Raw genomic sequence first — 12,773 nt, forward strand, 5'->3', positions numbered from 1 at the left:
GCAGCTCACAGACCATTGCTCAGACTACTATGATTGTATGCAGCTCACAGAGGATTGCTCAGACTACTATGATTGTATGCAGCTCACAGAGCATTGCACAGACTACTATGATTGTATGCAGCTCACAGACCATTGCTCAGACTACTATGATTGTAAGCAGCTCACAGAGCATTGCTCAGACTACTATGATTGTATGTAGCTCACAGAGAATTGCTCAGACTTCTAGGATTGTATTCAGCTCACAGAGCATTGCTCAGACTACTATGATTGTATGTAGCTCACAGACCATTGATCAGACTACTATGATTGTATGTAGCTCACAGACCATTGCTCAGACTACTATGATTGTATGCAGCTCACAGAGCATTGCTCAGACTACTATGATTGTATGCAGCTCACAGAGGATTGCTCAGACTACTATGATTGTATGCAGATCACAGAGCATTGCTCAAACTACTATGATTGTATGCAACTCACAGAGGATTGCTCAGACTACTATGATTGTATGTAGCTCACAGAGCATTGCACAGAATACTATGATTGTATGCAGCTCACAGAGCATTGCTCAGACTACTATGATTGTATGCAGCTCACAGAGGATTGCTCAGACTACTATGATTGTATGCAGCTCACAGAGGATTGCTCAGACTACTATGATTGTATGTAGCTCACAGAGCATTGCTCAGACTACTATGATTGTATGTAGCTCACAGAGCATTGCACAGACTACTCTGATTGTATGTAGCTCACAGACCATTGCTCAGACTACTATGATTGTATGTAGCTCACAGAGCATTGCACAGACTACTATGATTGTATGTAGCTCACAGAGCATTGCTCAGACTAATATGATTGTATGTAGCTCACAGAGCATTGCTCAGACTACTATGATTGTATGTAGCTCTCAGAGCATTGCACAGACTACTATGATTGTATGTAGCTCACAGAGTATTGCACAGACTACTATGATTGTATGCAGCTCACAGAGCATTGCTCAGACTACTATGATTGTATGTTGCTCACAGAGCATTGCTCAGACTACTATAATTGTATGTAGCTCACAGAGGATTGCTCAGACTACTATGATTGTATGTAGCTCACAGAGGATTGCTCAGACTACTATGATTGTATGCAGCTCACAGAGCATTGCTCAGACTACTATGATTGTATGTAGCTCACAGAGGATTGCTCAGACTACTATGATTGTATGCAGCTCACAGAGCATTGCTCAGACTACTATGATTGTATGCAGCTCACAGAGGATTGCTCAGACTACTATGATTGTATGCAGCTCACAGAGCATTGCTCAGACTACTATGATTGTATGCAGCTCACAGAGGATTGCTCAGACTACTGTGATTGTATGTAGCTCACATACCATTGCTCAGACTACTATGATTGTATGTAGCTCACAGAGGATTGCTCAGACTACTATGATTGTATGCAGCTCACAGAGCATTGCTCAGACTACTATGATTGTATGCAGCTCACAGAGGATTGCTCAGACTACTATGATTGTATGTAGCTCAAAGAGCATTGCTCAGACTGCTATGATTGTATGCAGCTCACAGACCATTGCTCAGACTACTATGATTGTATGCAGCTCACAGAGCATTGCACAGACTACTATGATTGTATGCAGCTCACAGAGGATTGCTCAGACTACTATGATTGTATGTAGCTCACAGAGCATTGCTCAGACTACTATGATTGTATGCAGCTCACAGACCATTGCTCAGACTACTATGATTGTATGCAGCTCAGAGCATTGCTCAGACTACTATGATTGTATGCAGCTCACAGAGGATTGCTCAGACTACTATGATTGTATGCAGCTCACAGACCATTGCTCAGACTACTATGATTGTATGTAGCTCACAGAGCATTGCTCAGGCTACTATGATTGTATGCAGCTTACAGAGCATTGCTCAGACTACTATGATTGTATGCAGCTCACAGAGCATTGCTCAGACTACTATGATTGTATGCAGCTCACAGAGGATTGCTCAGACTACTATGATTGTATGCAGCTCACAGAGCATTGCTCAGACTACTATGATTGTATGCAGCTCACAGAGGATTGCTCAGACTACTATGATTGTATGTAGCTCACAGAGCATTGCTCAGACTACTATGATTGTATGCAGCTCACAGACCATTGCTCAGACTACTATGATTGTATGCAGCTCACAGAGCATTGCACAGACTACTATGATTGAATGCAGCTCACAGAGCATTGCTCAGACTACTATGATTGTGTGTAGCTTCCAGAGCATTGCTCAGACTACTATGATTGTATTTAGCTCACAGAGGATTGCTCAGACTACTATGATTGTGTTTAGCTCACAGACCATTGCTCAGACTACTATGATTGTATGTAGCTCACAGAGCATTGCTCAGACTTCTATGATTGTATGCAGCTCACAGAGCATTGCTCAGACTACTATGATTGTATGCAGCTCACAGAGGATTGCTCAGACTACTATGATTGTATGTAGCTCACAGAGCATTGCACAGACTACTATAATTGTATGTAGCTCACAGACCATTGCTCAGACTACTATGATTGTATGTAGCTCACACAGCATTGCTCAGACTACTATGATTGTATGTAGCTCATAGAGGATTGCTCAGACTACTATGATTGTATGTAGCTCACAGACCATTGCTCAGACTACTAAGATTGTATGTAGCTCACACAGCATTGCTCAGACTACTATGATTGTATGTAGCTCATAGAGGATTGCTCAGACTACTATGATTGTATGTAGCTCACAGAGCATTGCACAGACTACTATGATTGTATGTAGCTCACAGACCATTGCTCAGACTACTATGATTGTATGTAGCTCACAGAGCATTGCTCAGACTACTATGATTGTATGCAGCTCACAGAGGATTGCTCAGACTACTATGATTGTATGTAGCTCACAGACCATTGCTCAGACTACTATGATTGTATGTAGCTCACAGACCATTGCTCAGACTACTATGATTGTATGTAGCTCACAGAGCATTGCACAGACTACTATGATTGTATGTAGCTCACAGAGCATTGCACAGACTACTATGATTGTATGTAGCTCACAGACGATTGCTCAGACTACTATGATTGTATGTAGCTCACAGAGCATTGCACAGACTACTATGATTGTATGTAGCTCACAGAGCATTGCACAGACTACTATGATTGTATGCAGCTCACAGAGCATTGCTCAGACTACTATGATTGTATGTAGCTCACAGAGGATTGCTCAGACTACTATGATTGTATGCAGCTCACAGAGCATTGCTCAGACTACTGTGATTGTATGAAGCTCACAGAGGATTGCTCAGACTACTATGATTGTATGTAGCTCACAGACCATTGCTCAGACTACTATGATTGTATGTAGCTCACAGAGCATTGCTCAGACTACTATGATTGTATGCAGCTCACAGAGCATCGCTCAGCCTACTATGATTGTATGTAGATCACTGAGTATTGGTCAGACTACTATGATTGTATGCAGCTCACAGAGCATTGCTCAGACTACTATGACTGTATGTAGCTCACAGAGCATTGCTCAGACTACTATGATTGAGTGTAGCTCACAGAGCATTGCTCAGACTACTATGATTGTATGCAGCTCACAGAGCATTGCTCAGACTACTATGATTGTATGTAGCTCACAGAGCATTGCTCAGACTACTATGATTGTATGTAGCTCACAGAGCATTGCTCAGACTACTATGATTGTATGCAGCTCACAGAGGATTGCTCGGACTACTATGATTGTATGTAGCTCACAGAGCATTGCACAGACTACTATGATTGTATGTAGCTCACAGACCATTGCTCAGACTACTATGATTGTATGTAGCTCACAGAGCATTGCTGAGACTACTATGATTGTATGCAGCTCACAGAGGATTGCTCAGACTACTATGATTGTATGTAGCTCACAGACCATTGCTCAGACTACTATGATTGTATGTAGCTCACAGACCATTGCTCAGACTACTATGATTGTATGTAGCTCACAGAGCATTGCACAGACTACTATGATTGTATGTAGCTCACAGAGCATTGCACAGACTACTATGATTGTATGTAGCTCACAGACTATTGCTCAGACTACTATGATTGTATGTAGCTCACAGAGCATTGCACAGACTACTATGATTGTATGTAGCTCACAGAGCATTGCACAGACTACTATGATTGTATGCAGCTCACAGAGCATTGCTCAGACTACTATGATTGTATGTAGCTCACAGAGGATTGCTCAGACTACTATGATTGTATGCAGCTCACAGAGCATTGCTCAGACTACTGTGATTGTATGCAGCTCACAGAGGATTGCTCAGACTACTATGATTGTATGTAGCTCACAGACCATTGCTCAGACTACTATGATTGTATGTAGCTCACAGAGCATTGCTCAGACTACTATGATTGTATGCAGCTCACAGAGCATCGCTCAGCCTACTATGATTGTATGTAGCTCACTGAGCATTGGTCAGACTACTATGATTGTATGCAGCTCACAGAGCATTGCTCAGACTACTATGATTGTATGTAGCTCACAGAGCATTGCTCAGACTACTATGATTGAGTGTAGCTCACAGAGCATTGCTCAGACTACTGTGATTGTATGCAGCTCACAGAGCATTGCTCAGACTACTATGATTGTATGTAGCTCACAGAGCATTGCTCAGACTACTATGATTGTATGTAGCTCACAGAGCATTGCTCAGACTACTATGATTGTATGCAGCTCACAGACCATTGCTCAGACTACTATGATTGTATGCAGCTCACAGAGGATTGCTCAGACTACTATGATTGTATGCAGCTCACAGAGCATTGCTCAGACTACTATAATTGTATGCAGCTCACAGAGGATTGCTCAGACTACTATGATTGTATGTAGCTCACAGAGCATTGCACAGACTACTATGATTGTATGCAGCTCACAGACCATTGCTCAGACTACTATGATTGTATGCAGCTCACAGAGCATTGCTCAGACTACTATGATTGCATGCAGCTAACAGAGGATTGCTCAGACTACTATGATTGTATGCTGCTCACAGAGCATTGCTCAGACTACTATGATTGTATGCAGCTCACAGAGGATTGCTCAGACTACTATGATTGTATGCAGCTCACAGAGCATTGTTCAGACTACTATGATTGTATGTAGCTCACAGAGGATTGCTCAGACTACTATGATTGTATGCAGCTCACAGAGCATTGCTCATACTACTATGATTGTATGCAGCTCACAGAGGATTGCTCAGACTACTATGATTGTATGTAGCTCACAGAGCATTGCTCAGACTACTATGATTATATGCAGCTCACAGACCATTGCTCAGACTACTATGATTGTATGCAGCTCACAGAGCATTGCACAGACTACTATGATTGTATGCAGCTCACAGACCATTGCTCAGACTACTATGATTGTATGCAGCTCACAGAGCATTGCTCAGACTACTATGATTGTATGTAGCTCACAGAGCATTGCTCAGACTTCTATGATTGTATCCCGCTCACAGAGCAATGCTCAGACTACTATGATTGTATGTAGCTTCCAGAGCATTGCTCAGACTACTATGATTGTATTTAGCTCACAGACCATTGCTCAGACTACTATGATTGTATGTAGCTCACAGAGCATTGCTCAGACTACTATGATTGTATGCAGCTCACAGAGCATTGCTCAGACTACTATGATTGTATGTAGCTCACAGAGCATTGCTCAGACTACTATGATTGTATGTAGCTCACAGAGCACTGCACAGACTACTATGATTGTATGTAGCTCACAGACCATTGCTCAGACTACTATGATTGTATGTAGCTCACACAGCATTGCTCAGACTACTATGATTGTATGTAGCTCACAGAGCATTGTACAGACTACTATGATTTTATGTAGCTCACAGAACATTGCTCAGACTACTATGATTGTATGTAGCTCACAGAGCATTGCTCAGACTACTATGATTGTATGTAGCTCACAGAGCATTGTACAGACTACTATGATTTTATGTAGCTCACAGAACATTGCTCAGACTACTATGATTGTATGTAGCTCACAGAGCATTGCTCAGACTACTATGATTGTATGCAGCTCACAGAGCATTGCTCAGACTACTATGATTGTATGCAGCTCACAGAGGATTGCTCAGACTACTATGATTGTATTTAGCTCACAGACCATTGCTCAGACTACTATGATTGTATGTAGCTCACAGAGCATTGCTCAGACTACTATGATTGTATGTAGCTCACAGAGCATTGCTCAAACTTCTATGATTGTATGTAGCTCACAGAGCATTGCTCAGACTACTATGATTGTATGTAACTCACAGAACATTGCACAGACTACTATGATTGTATGTAGCTCATAGACCATTGCTCAGACTACTATGATTGTATGTAGCTCACACAGCATTGCTCAGACTACTATGATTGTATGTAGCTCATAGAGGATTGCTCAGACTACTATGATTGTATGTAGCTCACAGAGCATTGCACAGACTACTATGATTGTATGTAGCTCACAGACCATTGCTCAGACTACTATGATTGTATTTAGCTCACAGAGGATTGCTCAGACTACTATGATTGTATTTAGCTCACAGACCATTGCTCAGACTACTATGATTGTATGTAGCTCACAGAGCATTGCTCAGACTACTATGATTGTATGTAGCTCACAGAGCATTGCTCAGACTTCTATAATTGTATGTAGCTCACAGAGCATTGCTCAGACTACTATGACTGTATGTAGCTCACAGAGCATTGCACAGACTACTATGATTGTATGTAGCTCACAGAGCATTGCACAGACTACTATGATTGTATGTAGCTCACAGAGCATTGCTCAGACTACTATGATTGTATGTAGCTCATAGAGGATTGCTCAGACTACTATGATTGTATGTAGCTCACAGAGCATTGCACAGACTACTATGATTGTATGTAGCTCACAGACCATTGCTCAGACTACTATGATTGTATGTAGCTCACAGAGCATTGCTCAGACTACTATGATTGTATGCAGCTCACAGAGCATTGCTCAGACTACTATGATTGTATGCAGCTCACAGAGGATTGCTCAGACTACTATGATTGTATGTAGCTCACAGAGCATTGCACAGACTACTATGATTGTATGTAGCTCACAGAGCATTGCACAGACTACTATGATTGTATGTAGCTCACAGACTATTGCTCAGACTACTATGATTGTATGTAGCTCACAGAGCATTGCACAGACTACTATGATTGTATGCAGCTCACAGAGCATTGCTCAGACTACTATGATTGTATGTAGCTCACAGAGTATTGCTCAGACTACTATGATTGTATGCAGCTCACAGAGCATTGCTCAGACTACTGTGATTGTATGCAGCTCACAGAGGATTGCTCAGACTACTATGATTGTATGTAGCTCACAGACCATTGCTCAGACTACTATGATTGTATGTAGCTCACAGAGCATTGCTCAGACTACTATGATTGTATGCAGCTCACAGAGCATCGCTCAGCCTACTATGATTGTATGTAGCTCACTGAGCATTGGTCAGACTACTATGATTGTATGCAGCTCACAGAGCATTGCTCAGACTACTATGATTGTATGTAGCTCACAGAGCATTGCTGAGACTACTATGATTGTATGCAGCTCACAGAGGATTGCTCAGACTACTATGATTGTATGTAGCTCACAGACCATTGCTCAGACTACTATGATTGTATGTAGCTCACAGACCATTGCTCAGACTACTATGATTGTATGTAGCTCACAGAGCATTGCACAGACTACTATGATTGTATGTAGCTCACAGAGCATTGCACAGACTACTATGATTGTATGTAGCTCACAGACTATTGCTCAGACTACTATGATTGTATGTAGCTCACAGAGCATTGCACAGACTACTATGATTGTATGTAGCTCACAGAGCATTGCACAGACTACTATGATTGTATGCAGCTCACAGAGCATTGCTCAGACTACTATGATTGTATGTAGCTCACAGAGGATTGCTCAGACTACTATGATTGTATGCAGCTCACAGAGCATTGCTCAGACTACTGTGATTGTATGCAGCTCACAGAGGATTGCTCAGACTACTATGATTGTATGTAGCTCACAGACCATTGCTCAGACTACTATGATTGTATGTAGCTCACAGAGCATTGCTCAGACTACTATGATTGTATGCAGCTCACAGAGCATCGCTCAGCCTACTATGATTGTATGTAGCTCACTGAGCATTGGTCAGACTACTATGATTGTATGCAGCTCACAGAGCATTGCTCAGACTACTATGATTGTATGTAGCTCACAGAGCATTGCTCAGACTACTATGATTGAGTGTAGCTCACAGAGCATTGCTCAGACTACTATGATTGTATGCAGCTCACAGAGCATTGCTCAGACTACTATGATTGTATGTAGCTCACAGAGCATTGCTCAGACTACTATGATTGTATGTAGCTCACAGAGCATTGCTCAGACTACTATGATTGTATGCAGCTCACAGACCATTGCTCAGACTACTATGATTGTATGCAGCTCACAGAGGATTGCTCAGACTACTATGATTGTATGCAGCTCACAGAGCATTGCTCAGACTACTATAATTGTATGCAGCTCACAGAGGATTGCTCAGACTACTATGATTGTATGTAGCTCACAGAGCATTGCACAGACTACTATGATTGTATGCAGCTCACAGACCATTGCTCAGACTACTATGATTGTATGCAGCTCACAGAGCATTGCTCAGACTACTATGATTGCATGCAGCTAACAGAGGATTGCTCAGACTACTATGATTGTATGCAGCTCACAGAGCATTGCTCAGACTACTATGATTGTATGCAGCTCACAGAGGATTGCTCAGACTACTATGATTGTATGCAGCTCACAGAGCATTGTTCAGACTACTATGATTGTATGTAGCTCACAGAGGATTGCTCAGACTACTATGATTGTATGCAGCTCACAGAGCATTGCTCATACTACTATGATTGTATGCAGCTCACAGAGGATTGCTCAGACTACTATGATTGTATGTAGCTCACAGAGCATTGCTCAGACTACTATGATTATATGCAGCTCACAGACCATTGCTCAGACTACTATGATTGTATGCAGCTCACAGAGCATTGCACAGACTACTATGATTGTATGCAGCTCACAGACCATTGCTCAGACTACTATGATTGTATGCAGCTCACAGAGCATTGCTCAGACTACTATGATTGTATGTAGCTCACAGAGCATTCCTCAGACTTCTATGATTGTATCCCGCTCACAGAGCAATGCTCAGACTACTATGATTGTATGTAGCTTCCAGAGCATTGCTCAGACTACTATGATTGTATTTAGCTCACAGACCATTGCTCAGACTACTATGATTGTATGTAGCTCACAGAGCATTGCTCAGACTACTATGATTGTATGCAGCTCACAGAGCATTGCTCAGACTACTATGATTGTATGTAGCTCACAGAGCATTGCTCAGACTACTATGATTGTATGTAGCTCACAGAGCATTGCACAGACTACTATGATTGTATGTAGCTCACAGAGCATTGCTCAGACTACTATGATTGTATGTAGCTCACAGAGCATTGCTCAGACTACTATGATTGTATGTAGCTCACAGAGCATTGTACAGACTACTATGATTTTATGTAGCTCACAGAACATTGCTCAGACTACTATGATTGTATGTAGCTCACAGAGCATTGCTCAGACTACTATGATTGTATGCAGCTCACAGAGCATTGCTCAGACTACTATGATTGTATGCAGCTCACAGAGGATTGCTCAGACTACTATGATTGTATTTAGCTCACAGACCATTGCTCAGACTACTATGATTGTATGTAGCTCACAGAGCATTGCTCAGACTACTATGATTGTATGTAGCTCACAGAGCATTGCTCAAACTTCTATGATTGTATGTAGCTCACAGAGCATTGCTCAGACTTCTATGATTGTATGTAACTCACAGAACATTGCACAGACTACTATGATTGTATGTAGCTCATAGACCATTGCTCAGACTACTATGGTTGTATGTAGCTCACACAGCATTGCTCAGACTACTATGATTGTATGTAGCTCATAGAGGATTGCTCAGACTACTATGATTGTATGTAGCTCACAGAGCATTGCACAGACTACTATGATTGTATGTAGCTCACAGACCATTGCTCAGACTACTATGATTGTATTTAGCTCACAGAGGATTGCTCAGACTACTATGATTGTATTTAGCTCACAGACCATTGCTCAGACTACTATGATTGTATGTAGCTCACAGAGCATTGCTCAGACTACTATGATTGTATGTAGCTCACAGAGCATTGCTCAGACTTCTATAATTGTATGTAGCTCACAGAGCATTGCTCAGACTACTATGACTGTATGTAGCTCACAGAGCATTGCACAGACTACTATGATTGTATGTAGCTCACAGAGCATTGCACAGACTACTATGATTGTATGTAGCTCACAGAGCATTGCTCAGACTACTATGATTGTATGTAGCTCATAGAGGATTGCTCAGACTACTATGATTGTATGTAGCTCACAGAGCATTGCACAGACTACTATGATTGTATGTAGCTCACAGACCATTGCTCAGACTACTATGATTGTATGTAGCTCACAGAGCATTGCTCAGACTACTATGATTGTATGCAGCTCACAGAGCATTGCTCAGACTACTATGATTGTATGCAGCTCACAGAGGATTGCTCAGACTACTATGATTGTATGTAGCTCACAGAGCATTGCACAGACTACTATGATTGTATGTAGCTCACAGAGCATTGCACAGACTACTATGATTGTATGTAGCTCACAGACTATTGCTCAGACTACTATGATTGTATGTAGCTCACAGAGCATTGCACAGACTACTATGATTGTATGCAGCTCACAGAGCATTGCTCAGACTACTATGATTGTATGTAGCTCACAGAGTATTGCTCAGACTACTATGATTGTATGCAGCTCACAGAGCATTGCTCAGACTACTGTGATTGTATGCAGCTCACAGAGGATTGCTCAGACTACTATGATTGTATGTAGCTCACAGACCATTGCTCAGACTACTATGATTGTATGTAGCTCACAGAGCATTGCTCAGACTACTATGATTGTATGCAGCTCACAGAGCATCGCTCAGCCTACTATGATTGTATGTAGCTCACTGAGCATTGGTCAGACTACTATGATTGTATGCAGCTCACAGAGCATTGCTCAGACTACTATGATTGTATGTAGCTCACAGAGCATTGCTCAGACTACTATGATTGTATGCAGCTCACAGAGGATTGCTCAGACTACTATGATTGTATGCAGCTCACAGAGCATTGCTCAGACTACTATAATTGTATGCAGCTCACAGAGGATTGCTCAGACTACTATGATTGTATGTAGCTCACAGAGCATTGCACAGACTACTATGATGGTATGCAGCTCACAGACCATTGCTCAGACTACTATGATTGTATGCAGCTCACAGAGCATTGCTCAGACTACTATGATTGCATGCAGCTAACAGAGGATTGCTCAGACTACTATGATTGTATGCAGCTCACAGAGCATTGCTCAGACTACTATGATTGTATGCAGCTCACAGAGGATTGCTCAGACTACTATGATTGTATGCAGCTCACAGAGCATTGTTCAGACTACTATGATTGTATGTAGCTCACAGAGGATTGCTCAGACTACTATGATTGTATGCAGCTCACAGAGCATTGCTCATACTACTATGATTGTATGCAGCTCACAGAGGATTGCTCAGACTACTATGATTGTATGTAGCTCACAGAGCATTGCTCAGACTACTATGATTATATGCAGCTCACAGACCATTGCTCAGACTACTATGATTGTATGCAGCTCACAGAGCATTGCACAGACTACTATGATTGTATGCAGCTCACAGACCATTGCTCAGACTACTATGATTGTATGCAGCTCACAGAGCATTGCTCAGACTACTATGATTGTATGTAGCTCACAGAGCATTGCTCAGACTTCTATGATTGTATCCCGCTCACAGAGCAATGCTCAGACTACTATGATTGTATGTAGCTTCCAGAGCATTGCTCAGACTACTATGATTGTATTTAGCTCACAGACCATTGCTCAGACTACTATGATTGTATGTAGCTCACAGAGCATTGCTCAGACTACTATGATTGTATGCAGCTCACAGAGCATTGCTCAGACTACTATGATTGTATGTAGCTCACAGAGCATTGCTCAGACTACTATGATTGTATGTAGCTCACAGAGCATTGCACAGACTACTATGATTGTATGTAGCTCACAGACCATTGCTCAGACTACTATGATTGTATGTAGCTCACACAGCATTGCTCAGACTACTATGATTGTATGTAGCTCACAGAGCATTGTACAGACTACTATGATTTTATGTAGCTCACAGAACATTGCTCAGACTACTATGATTGTATGTAGCTCACAGAGCATTGCTCAGACTACTATGATTGTATGTAGCTCACAGAGCATTGTACAGACTACTATGATTTTATGTAGCTCACAGAACATTGCTCAGACTACTATGATTGTATGTAGCTCACAGAGCATTGCTCAGACTACTATGATTGTATGCAGCTCACAGAGCATTGCTCAGACTACTATGATTGTATGCAGCTCACAGAGGATTGCTCAGACTACTATGATTGTATTTAGCTCACAGACCATTGCTCA

This window comes from Phyllobates terribilis, unplaced genomic scaffold (genome assembly GCF_046119375.1).
Source record: "Phyllobates terribilis strain yellow unplaced genomic scaffold, ASM4611937v1 Scaffold_3__8_contigs__length_932513732, whole genome shotgun sequence".
Lineage (NCBI taxonomy): Eukaryota > Metazoa > Chordata > Amphibia > Anura > Dendrobatidae > Phyllobates > Phyllobates terribilis.